Genomic DNA, 11,515 nt, shown 5'->3' on the forward strand with positions numbered 1-11,515 from the left:
CTGATATAGTTTGAGAAATGGCCCTTCTCAGAGCAGTAACCCTTTGCAAAACTATTATAAGAAGGTAACACATAGATTTCTTAAATGTTCCATGGCAGCAACACATATTTATTTATCCAGAGAAATGGTTCTGAAACAGTCCTAATCCTTTCATATGGCAAGGATGAGGAAGCAAAGGAGCACTTGCATTAGTGATGACAAAATGGTTGAGTCTGCCAGTCCATCCCAGATCTGTCATGTCTCACACTGGAAATGCCTTTAAAGGAAACTACTAAAACTCCCAGAAGACCATCTCCACAGATCCCCAGAAGCCCATAGAAGAATTTTATAGCTGGAAGAGAACATTTAGTTCAGTTCCTCATTTTCTGGAAGAGGAAATGTGCCTATTTTTTTTAAAAAATCTGGACCTGTGATTTTATCAGTGAAGGGAACTCCTGTTGCAGAAACATTCTTCTCTGCGACAGACTGGATTGCAATTTTTGGCTTTAATGATTGTCTGAATCAGTGAGAATTTGACTTGCTTATGTTTACACAGCTGGCATGTATGTGCAAGAGACAGGATTGGGACCAAGGTCTTCCTGCTTTCATCTGGCCCACAATCCAGTACATCATATTGCCTCTTATGATAATCATGTAAAGTCCATTATATAGTAAGACTTTGACTAACCCTGACACCACTCACTGTGCAGCTCAATTTTTCTTTTGGCGAAATCTGCTTTTAGCTTTTAAAAAAGGCAAATGGAAGGGAAATAAGCCAGTTCCAAAGATTTAACCAGAGACATACATTATACAACAATCCTAAAACTTAGCAATGTCCCAAGTATTCTCTGGAATCAGTAGAGATTTCATCAAATTTCCTATATCTTATACATCAAGAATACAAAAAATAGAGCTGACATCCAACAATAGAGTTCGATTAAATAAGAATTTATTAGGAATCTACTGTATACAAGACACTATGCTAAATTTTGGGGATCCACTGTAAAAAGGAAAAATAGTCCTTTCCTTCAAGAGTCTTACATTCTTGGAGAAGGTGTGAAAATACAAGAGATTAAGAGTTTTCAAAGGAAACTGGTGAACATCAACTATATGTGTGTGTGTCTGTGTTGTGTGTGTGTGTGTGTGTGTGTGTGTGTGTAAGTTACTGAAACAAGAAAAAGATATCTTAATCCAACATCAGAAAAAGAAATGAAAAAGTAAGCTGGGGGTTTTAAATGGCAAAAGAAAGAGCTCATATTTCATCTTAGGAGAAACAAAGAGCCACTGATGATAGATTTTAGGAAGATGATTCTGGGAGCTAGGTGGAAGATGAACCAGAGAGTAAATTGGAAACTACGCATGCAATTAGGAAGCTATTGTAATAGTCCAGAGAAGAGGTGATTAAGATCTGAATTGCTGTGATCTTTAAAGGTCTTCTAAATCATTAAAAAACATTAAATAACATTTTGTATGTATTATACTACAAACAAAGTGTGCTAATAGTAGGAATAAGGACTAGAGATGTGATTTCTTTGGTACAGGGATCTTTTGGAAGAAGGCACTCCTTTCCTTGTATATTGTCACCTTCTCAGAAACTTTCAATCTTAGCGAGTTGTCTAGAATCCCCTTTGATGGCATTGGTCCTTTTCAAGAATGAATGATGAGGGGCGGCTAGGTGGTGCAGTGGATAAAGCACCAGCCCTGGAGTCAGGAGTAACTGGGTTCAAATCCCATCTTAAACACTTAATAATTACCTAGCTGTGTGGCCTTGGGCAAGCCACTTAACCCCCATTTGCCTTGCAAAAACCTTAAAAAAAAAGGAATGAATGAATGAATGATGAACAACAATGAATAACAAGAGGGCTGAGAAACTAACTGCAGATCACACAAGATATTTCCATGAGCCAATTGCTTATTTCCATTGATCAATGATTATATTTCTCATAGTTATAATTTCAAATAGAACAAATTAGAATACACATGACCACTTCAAGAAATTAATCATTTGACTAATTGGGACATTATAGTATTGGTTTAATCATTATATAGTTTTTTGCAGTACTTAAATTCAGATCTTCTGGCTTTTGTAGTCAACTATACTATGCTATGCTCTTCTAATAATATGTTATTATTTTAGTGAATTTTATTTCTATATTGTTTTTATATAACTAATATTTTACCTATATTCCTCTTTTACCCTCTCCCAATGATTCATGACTTTTAACAAAGGATTTTTTTAAATAAAGAAAAAAATCAGCAAAATTGAGCAATATATTGAGAAAATCTTATATGCATTGTCTCACACCAGTGAACTCCCACCTCTGCAAAAGAATTTCTCACCTGGCTACTTTCCTGGACTTATTGATTTCCAGAAACTCAACATCCTGAAAAATGAAGTCTATTGTAAAACTCTTACCTCTTCATATCATTTCCCACCACAGCTGTAAAACTTCATTTACACTGGCTCCCTCTTTTCAGCTTCTTTTCATGCATTGTCTCCCCTAAGAGATTGCGAGCTGCTTAAGGATTGGGACTAGTTTTTTTTTTTTAATGTTGTTGTTGCTTAAAACCCTAAAAATTAGAATTGGACAAATAGAAACCAATGAATCCATGAGACTACAAGATTCCATCAAACAAAGTAAAAAGGCTGAAAAAAACTGAAGAAAATATTAAGTACCTTTTAGGAAAACAAATGATTTGGAAAATAGATCCAATTTACAAATTATTGGTCTACTAGAAAGCCTAGATCAACAAAAGAACCTGGAAAACATCTTGCAGTAAATTATCAGAGAAAACTATCCAAATCTGCTAGAGCAAGAAGACGAAATATACAAAAATACTCCAGAAAGACACCCCAGGATAAAAACTACAAGGGCAATCATAGCCAAATTCCAGAATTCTCAAATAAAGGAGAAAATACTGCTAGCAGCAAAAAAGAAAAAAAATTGAGGACAAAGGAAACACAAGCAGACATATACAGGATGATCAGCTTCAATATTGAAAAACTCACTGACCTGGAATACCATACATAGGAGGGCAAAGGACCTTAGATTACAACCCAGAATTTACTACCCTGAAAATTCAACATATTCTGTCAGGTGAAAAGATGAATTGTACAAAAAAAAAAATAGAGGACTTCTAAAATTTCCTGATAATGTTGTTGTTGCTTTGTTTTTTTAACTTTATCATCTCAAAATTTAACATAGTATCTGGAATTAGCAGGTACTTAATAAATATTTATTGACTCTTAATGTTTATTGTTTGAGTGGAGTGGTAAAAATATCTTCTTATAGTGATTTTTAGGGTCCAGCCTTGGTCTTTATAATTTCACAACATCAACTATGAATTGATTTGAAGTGATTGTTTTTCCATTTACAGCTAGATCCCAGTTAGCAGGAATGAATCCACTTGAAGTCTCATTATTCAAATTCAAAGCGAAGATTTCCATTGGACTGGAACCAATGATATTTTACATAGTTATAATTTCAAATGGTACAAATTAGAATACACATGACAGCTTCAAGAGATTAATTATTTGAACCAACTGGAACATTATAGTATTATCTTCGTCATTATATACAGCATTTTCTTCATTCTACTTACTTCACTTGACATCAGTTAATTGAATTTTTCCATGCTTCTCTATATTCATAAGCTTTACTTTTTTTAAAATTATTTTTTATTTATTTAGGGCAGTGGGGTTAGGTAACTTATCCAAGGTCTCACAATTAGGCAATTATTAAGTGACTAAGGTCGGATTTGAACTCAGGTACTCCTGACTCCAGGGCTGGTGCTCTATCTACTGAGCCATCTAGCTGCCCCATTCATTTCTTACAGAATAATAATATTACATTGTATTCATGTCCAATTTGTTTAGCCACTCCAAAATGATGAATCTATACTTTGTTTTTGGTTCTTTGCTTCCACAAAAAAAAGTTACTATAAATATCTTGATGTAGATGGAGACTTTTAAAAAAAATCAGTGACTTTGGAAAATAATATTTAACAGTGAAATTTCTAGATCAAAGGATATGGATATTTTTGTTGCCTTTTGAATATTACAAATTGCTTTCTAGAATAGTTGAGGTAATTACAGTTAGACTAACAATGCATTAGTAGGTCTTTCTTTCCACACTCCACCAGTATTGACTATATGCAACCTTTTCCAGCTATACCAAAGAGAGAGGGATGAAAAGGAGGGCTGAGCTGAGAGAGAAAGAATAGATACAGGAGAGAAGATAAAGAAAAATGAGGAAGAAAGACAAAGATATATTACAGAAGTGGAGATGACCCGGCTTAGCAACTGACTGCAAATGGGGGTTGAAGAAAAATATTAGGAAGAGCAAAAAGTAATTCTCAGGTTTTGAGCTTCCATCACTGGAAGGATGAAAGTACTGACAACAGAAATAGGAAAGTCAGGAGAAAAGGAAGATGAGAGAGTGGAGAATGGTGAATTAATTTTTGGATTTCTTGATTTGCTAGCAGTCATCTCATTGGCAACATCAATTGAAGGTTGCTGGAGAAATAGCCCTGGAATTCTAAGGATAGGTCACATATAAATATAAAATTTTGGAAACAATCAGAAGTGATCCTTAAATCTGTGGGTGTAGAACAGATTACTAAGGAAGACAATATCATGAGAGGGGAGAGGAGATTTAGGGACAGAGTTTTAGGGGATATCTACCTTTGACACCTGAAGGAAAAGAAAAAAAAAGAAAAGTGACAATGAAGGATTGGTTAGAAACACTTATTATAAACAGAAAGTAAATCATGAGCATACCGTGACAGGGAGTTCTTGGCTTCCCTGAATTGACAAGGTATCTTAAAGCTAAGGACAGAGATGATATCAAGAAAGAGAAAGTACTTAACAATATCAAATGTTTTGGAGAATTCAAGGTAGACTAAAATTAAAAGGTCATTGAATTTGCTGATAAGGAAATTATAATTGAGAGTACTTTTCAGAGAACAGTGAGGACAAAAGCTAGATTGAGATTTAGTGGCCAGGAAGAAGAGACAGTAAGGTCAAGGGAAAAGATTTTTCAGACGGGGTGACTTGACTATATTTTTATGTTGAAGAGAGTATCCAGTAGAACATGAAAAATCAAGGATACTTGAGAGAGACAAATGATGAAGCAAAGTCACTGCAGTAAGTGAACTATCTTAATCTCCCCCTCCTCCTGGTCCATGTAAATTAGACCAACTTTTTCCTTAAAAGATACTGAGACTGGCTCTGTCCCTTTCCCATCTGTGCCCTCGCCCTTTCTCTGTCCCCGTCTCTGTCCCATTCTCTCCTCTCATAGTATCACCCCTTCCTTCCCCATCTTCATCTCTTTCCATCCTTCTAGTTTTCCTTCTCCTCCCTCTCTTTATTTCTCCTTTTTTCCTCTCAGGTCCCTATCCATTTCTCCCTTCTTTTCTTTTTTCCCCATTTTCATTTTATTCTTTTTTTTCTCTTGTCCCTCCTGTTACTATTTCCTCTCTCCCCATCCTATGCTCTTCGTGTCCTTCCTGTCTATATTCTTTCTTTTCTTAATTCTTCTCTCCCTTCATCTCTACGTCTGTCCCTTAACCAAACCGCCTTTCTCTCTATCTCCTTGAGCATCTCTTAACTCCTCACAGGCCTCAGCTTCCCCAGTCCTTAGTGCTCTACTCATTCTTCCCTGCCCCAAATCCCTGAGCCATGATGCTGTCCCCGATGGTGGCTGGGGGGGTTGTGTTCCCGGGACTCTTCCTCCTTTCCAAGAACATGCTCCAGAGGCTGCCCCAGCTGCGCTGGGAGGAGGCCGACGCGGTCATTGTCTCAGCCAGGCTAGTGTCCTCAGTCCAAGCTATCCTGGCCTCCACAGCTGGCTACATTGTCTCCACCTCCTGCAACCATGTCATGGATGACCAGCATTAGCTATCCTCAGCAGTGCCCTACTTCATCTATGACATCTACGCCATGTTCCCGTGTCACTGGCACAAGGATGAGGGAGGGACTGGCCCCCCAGGAGGCACTTGGGCTGTGGCCCGAGCCTACCCGCACAAGGAATTCCTCATGGCGCTGCACCATGCAGTCATGGTGCTGGTCTGTTTTCCACTATCCGTGGTGTGGTGCCAAGGCAAGGGGGACTTCTTTCTGGGCTGCATGTTGATGGGGGACATCAGCACACCCTTTGTCTGCCTAGGCAAGATCCTCATCCGGTACAAGCAGCAGCACACCCTGCTGCACAAAGTGAATGGTCCCTGGATGCTGCTGAGCTTCCTGTGCTGTCGAGTGCTGCTGTTCCCCTACCTGTACTGGGCCTACGGGCAGCATGCAGGCCTGCCCTTGCTCTCTGTACCCCTCAATATACCAGCCCATGTCAACCTGGGGGCCGCCCTGCTGCTTGCTCCACAGCTCTACTGGTTTTTCCTCATCTGCGGGGGAGCGTGTCGCCTCTTTAGGCCTCGGGGACCCACCCCTCCAGTCCCCCATCAGCCCCCCGGACTTCATGATGGGACTGAGGAGAGGGAGAGGGTTGGGGCACCCATTCCTCCAGGAATTGGGCTCTGGGCCTGATGGGTAGGGATGGGAACTAGGGGCCTCTCCAGTGGTCCTAGGCCTGGAGGATAGGGATGGAGAAGTTGGGGGGGGAAGCTTCTCCCTATATGATGGTAAAAGGGATGGAAGAGGGAGCAGGCTTGTAAGAAACAGCTACCTCTCTTGTCCTCAGGGTGCCTGGGACTGAGGGACAGAGGGTTTGGAAGGGCCAACGATCTCCTTTGTGTAGGAACTAAGAAAGTAAGAAAGTGGAAATTAGGAGGCACCCCCCTGCATATATAACCTCAGGGATACCCTTTTTTCCCAACTGTAATCTGCAGGGGGCCTAAAGGAGGGAAATTAAAAAGGAAGGTGCCCTATTCCACAGCAATTTAGGATAGGATGGATTAGGGGGGAGACTAACAGGGATTATAGAGGATCAAGAAGTAAATAATCTAGAGAAGGGCCCTCTCCTTTTTGCCAAGGACACGCCTATTTCCTTTCCCCATATGCTGTAGTCTAGGGGAAGGCAGCTCCTAAGCTCATGCATTCCCTCTGGGTGGGAGAGGTACCTCTAACCTCTTTGTGTCTCACCAGGGTATAGGTTGGCTACCCCTTAGAGCTAGCTAGCTCCTCTCCTACACAGGCAGCCCAGCATCTTTCCAGACCCTTGGGAATTTTATTTATTTCCCCAGGTTTGTATTAGTTTCTTATGGGGAGGCAGACACTGACAGGCCACACACCACCACCTGGCCCAGCCTCTTCATTGCTGAGTGCCCCACTCGGGGGAAACTGGGGGAGGGGCTCTTGTGCTCCTTCCTTCAGGCTATATAATTTGGCCTTCTTGCCCTCTCCCACCTGTCCCTGGTGCTACAGACCTCTTGAGGCTTCCTCCAGATCCAGGAGCAGGGGGAACCTTGGGAGGCGCTATATAAAGACCGCTAATAAAGATGAGATCAGCGTGAATGCCAAAAAAAAAAAAGATACTGACACTATCTTCAAATTATGGTTGGCTCAGGACTAAATGTTGAGGCAATTGCAATAACTTCTAGTCACTTAAGTATAAAACAGCTGCAAGAAGCTCCAGACTCTGATGCTTAGCTGATGTGATAATAATAATAGATAACTTGGGGAAGGGTTTCACCCAGTTGAATCAACTTGAAGTATCCTCTATGCCTATCCTTGCTGAATATTGTTCTTTAGCCATGAATAAATAAATCTTTTTTGTTAAATTTTCATTGATCTGCAAAGTTAGTGTCTCATTTTATACCTACATTGAACATAAGGTATTAAAGATCTGATCTCAATTAGGCTTGGTTGAGAAAAGTCATTTAAGAAGATAGGAGAAGATGGGCTCAAGGGAATAAAAGAGGTGAACCTTGACAAGGAAAGGGGCTGCCTCATCTTTCCAAGAACTGAGGCAAGAAGGAGAGCATGAGTAAAGATATAACAGAAGATTAGGGGAATGAAGGAATATAGTTGACAGTCCTCATGTCAGATAAACAATAGGTAATAGAGAGATAGATGGATAGATAGAAAGAAAAACCAGGCACTATGCTAAGATATAAATACTAGCAAACATGACAACTCCTGCCATAAAGAAGGAAGAAAATCACATAAAGATGAATGAGAAAATGGCAGATAACAGAATGTGAACTCAGTAGCATGGTGAAGAGATGGCTGAAAAAGGAAGATGGAAGTTTGGTTCCAAATAAGAAAAGGTAAATACTTACAAATGAGAGCCCCACAAGATTTTTAGGAAAAGTCCAAGGTTCTGATAGGAAGGAAGTAGAGATGGTGGCTTGAACAGAGACAGTATAAGATGATTAGCTTTGATTTTTGTCTTTATGGAGATAAATAAGATTACTTATTTCCATAAAGACAAAAATCAAAGCTAATCAGGCAGGTCTGATCATAGGCTGTGGTCAAGAACCCTTTATGGAAAATGTCATCAGAATGGACTAATCTTGATGAAGAGTCTGAATTTGTAGAAGCTTTAGTTTGGGATCTGAAGCAAGTTAAGGATTATATGAGGCATAATTTACTTCTTTCTCCCATAGTATAAATGGTGTTTCCCCATTATTTCCATGATTAACATAAAAAATTTCGACTTTTAAACCTGACTCTTTTTCACATTCTGGTATTCTTAAACTTTACTCCCTTCTTTTTTACCCCCTTGGTTTGGCAGGGCAATGGGGTTAAGTGACTTGCCCAAGGTCACACAACTAGGTAATTCTTAAGTATCTGAGGAAGGATTTGAACTTAGGTCCTCCTGACTCCAAAGCCTTTGCTCTATCTACTGCACCACCTAGCTGACCCCCTTTACTCCCTTCTATGTACTCTGTGACCAACCTCCTTGCTGTTCCTTAAACAGGATGGTCCATTTTTCAACTCTTAAGCATTTTCATTGGTTGTCCATCATGCCTGCATTGATTTCCTCTGCATTTTACCTCCTGGTTTCCATGGCTTCCTTCTCAGCCAAAGTCCTACCTTCTATAAGAAATCTTTCCCAAACTCCTTAATCTTAGTGCCTTCGCTCTGAGATTCACATTTTATCTTGCATATAACTTGTTTGAACATAGTTATTTTCATGTGGTTTCATTAGACTGGTAGTTCTTTGAAAGTAGGGACTGTTTTTTGCCTTTCTTTGTATCCCCAAACTTAGCACAATGTCTGATATATTGGAGGTGATTAATAAATGCTAATTGATTAAGTAAGCAGACAAGAACCAGAGAAAAGTAATATGCTCAAAGTTCAGAGTTAAGTAAGGTTCCCAATACTTTCACAGGATAAAATAAGGTGTAGGGTAGAGAGGAAATCTAGGATATGAGGCAAAATCATTGAAGAAGGTGAGTGAATGTCCTGGAGTTCAACATATGAAAGTAATAAGGAGAGGGAATGGTATAACCCAGAGATAAATTGTATAATCAGTTGGTGTGAATTTCAAAGAAGGAAAGATTGTTGAGCTAAAGAACCTGGGTAGGGGAGAAGAGAAATTCTCATTAATTGAAAAAAAAAACCCTTGTTAATTGAAATGGCCAAGTAAATGGCCAAGTAAAACATTTGTCTGGTTTTTAAGGATGCTCAGACTTGTGCATCCACTTTATTGATTATTGCCTGAGATGCTCTCATATAAGGAATTCAATTCTGGGATGAAATAGACTATAGACAAAAGCTTTGAAAATAAATCTAAGATTTTTTTAATATAATACTAATGTAATAGCCATATGACTTAGTGATTTGCATGTATAAAGAGTTTCACTTTAGCATTCTTTCTGTGAGCTTTCAGAGTATGCTCTGAAGGTCTACCTCACAATCTTTTATACATCTGTATAAATGCTTTTTTTTCATTTTATAGATGGGAACAATGAAGCTAAAAGAGGTTAAATGGCTTGTGTGACACAACCAAGTAAGTGATAATAGGCAGGGATAATAGGAGCCAATATTCCTTTCTTCCTGTAGCTCTTGTGTTAGCAAGCCTACATGCTGACTTCCATGGCAGACAAAGTTGTACCCCCAAAAAGAAGAAAATATGAATGTCGAGTTAATTGGGAGGGGAGACAGTGGAGAGAGTGCTATGCTATTGGGCCAGCTACCAGATTAATCACTAACGTCATAAATAATCCATGCATTTTTTTGAAAATATCTGTGCAATAGCCCACTAATGTCGATTTGGAGGAAACCTGTAGATATAGGCAAAACATACATTTTTTTCTAACCTTGTGAACTAAAATGATGCCTATTTCATTTCTTTCTGTTCACTCAGGGATTAAATTGAGTTTAAATAGTGTGGAACAGCACGATGGTACCTCCTGTCAGCTATGTACATGCCAGGTCTCTTGGGTCTGGTGTGTGACACCCAATTTGTGAGAATGTCACCCTCCAGTTGGTTGCCTCACTGTGTCCCTTTGCCCTTCAGTCTTTCCTCTCTCCTTCATTTACCAGCCCTATCTCTACCTGAGGCAGAGGTGCCAACATTTCAGTCTGGGGATTCCTCTCTTTCTTGTGAACAGGGACATTCTGTTTGGACAGTTTGCGTGTAACATCAGTCATTCGGAATATTCTGTTAGTAAGGCCGAGGTTATGGGTTTATTCCCTGGCCAGACTGCTTGCTTGGCTTTACTTTTCCACAACTTACCTCCCTGAACTGCAAATAAGAATATAAATAGAGTATTTTATATTTATTACCACTGTTGGAGAAAATACTCAAAGGACACCAATATCTTTGCACATAAAAGAAAGTATTATTGTTTCAACCAGAATCTATGGTTCCAGTCATGAATTTATTTTTCACCAAACTGTCATAATGGCCATTTTGCTGAACAATATATCAATCATCAAATGGTTCATCTAATCTGGTCATCTTGAATGGATGAACAGGCAAGGCTGTCCCAGCAATTAAAATGACTGGATCCAATCAACTGCCTGCCATTCGAATATATTGCTTGGCAATCAACCTGTGAATGGTAGAACTGATTATGAATATACACAGTGCCTTTATGTGTTACTTTCTCTTTTTTTCCAGATTAGCCTTCTTTCTCTGGAAGAGAAAGGGCAATTCATAGAGTTGGGAAAACACTCCCTCCTCACCTTGGACTAGTAGAACCAGACCTCTCCTAATATCTCCCTTCTACGCCCTCTCATTAGCATTCTCTTCTTGAAATAATTTTGCATTGCTCTGTACCTACTTTTTTATTTACTTACCTTAATGTATATAGCATTTCTCCCAGTAGAATCTGACCTTCTTGAAGTCAGGGATTTATGTTCTTTTCATATTTATATCCCTAGGACTTAGGACAGTGTCTTCCACATACAGGAGCTTAATAAAGATTTGTCAAATTGAATTGGAAATAAAAAGGGATATTATCCCTGCAAATGCTATCAAATGGGGCCCATGTACATGTGTAGGGTATGTGTGGGTGTGTATGTGCAAAAATATAGGCCTACATTTTATTTTGTGATATTTCCAGACAAATCACCTGAGGATACATTTCTATTGGAAGACATGTCTTTTTAGCATTCAGAGTCAGTTGT

General features: G+C 39.2%; 1 pseudogene; it reads left to right on the forward strand.

The window, feature by feature from the left end:
- The first annotated feature begins 5,357 nt into the window (after window positions 1–5,357).
- LOC141512877 (ceramide synthase pseudogene) lies at window positions 5,358–6,520 on the forward strand (annotated as a pseudogene).
- The last annotated feature ends 4,995 nt before the right edge of the window (window positions 6,521–11,515 follow it).

This window comes from Macrotis lagotis, chromosome 1 (assembly GCF_037893015.1).
Source record: "Macrotis lagotis isolate mMagLag1 chromosome 1, bilby.v1.9.chrom.fasta, whole genome shotgun sequence".
NCBI lineage: Eukaryota > Metazoa > Chordata > Mammalia > Peramelemorphia > Peramelidae > Macrotis > Macrotis lagotis.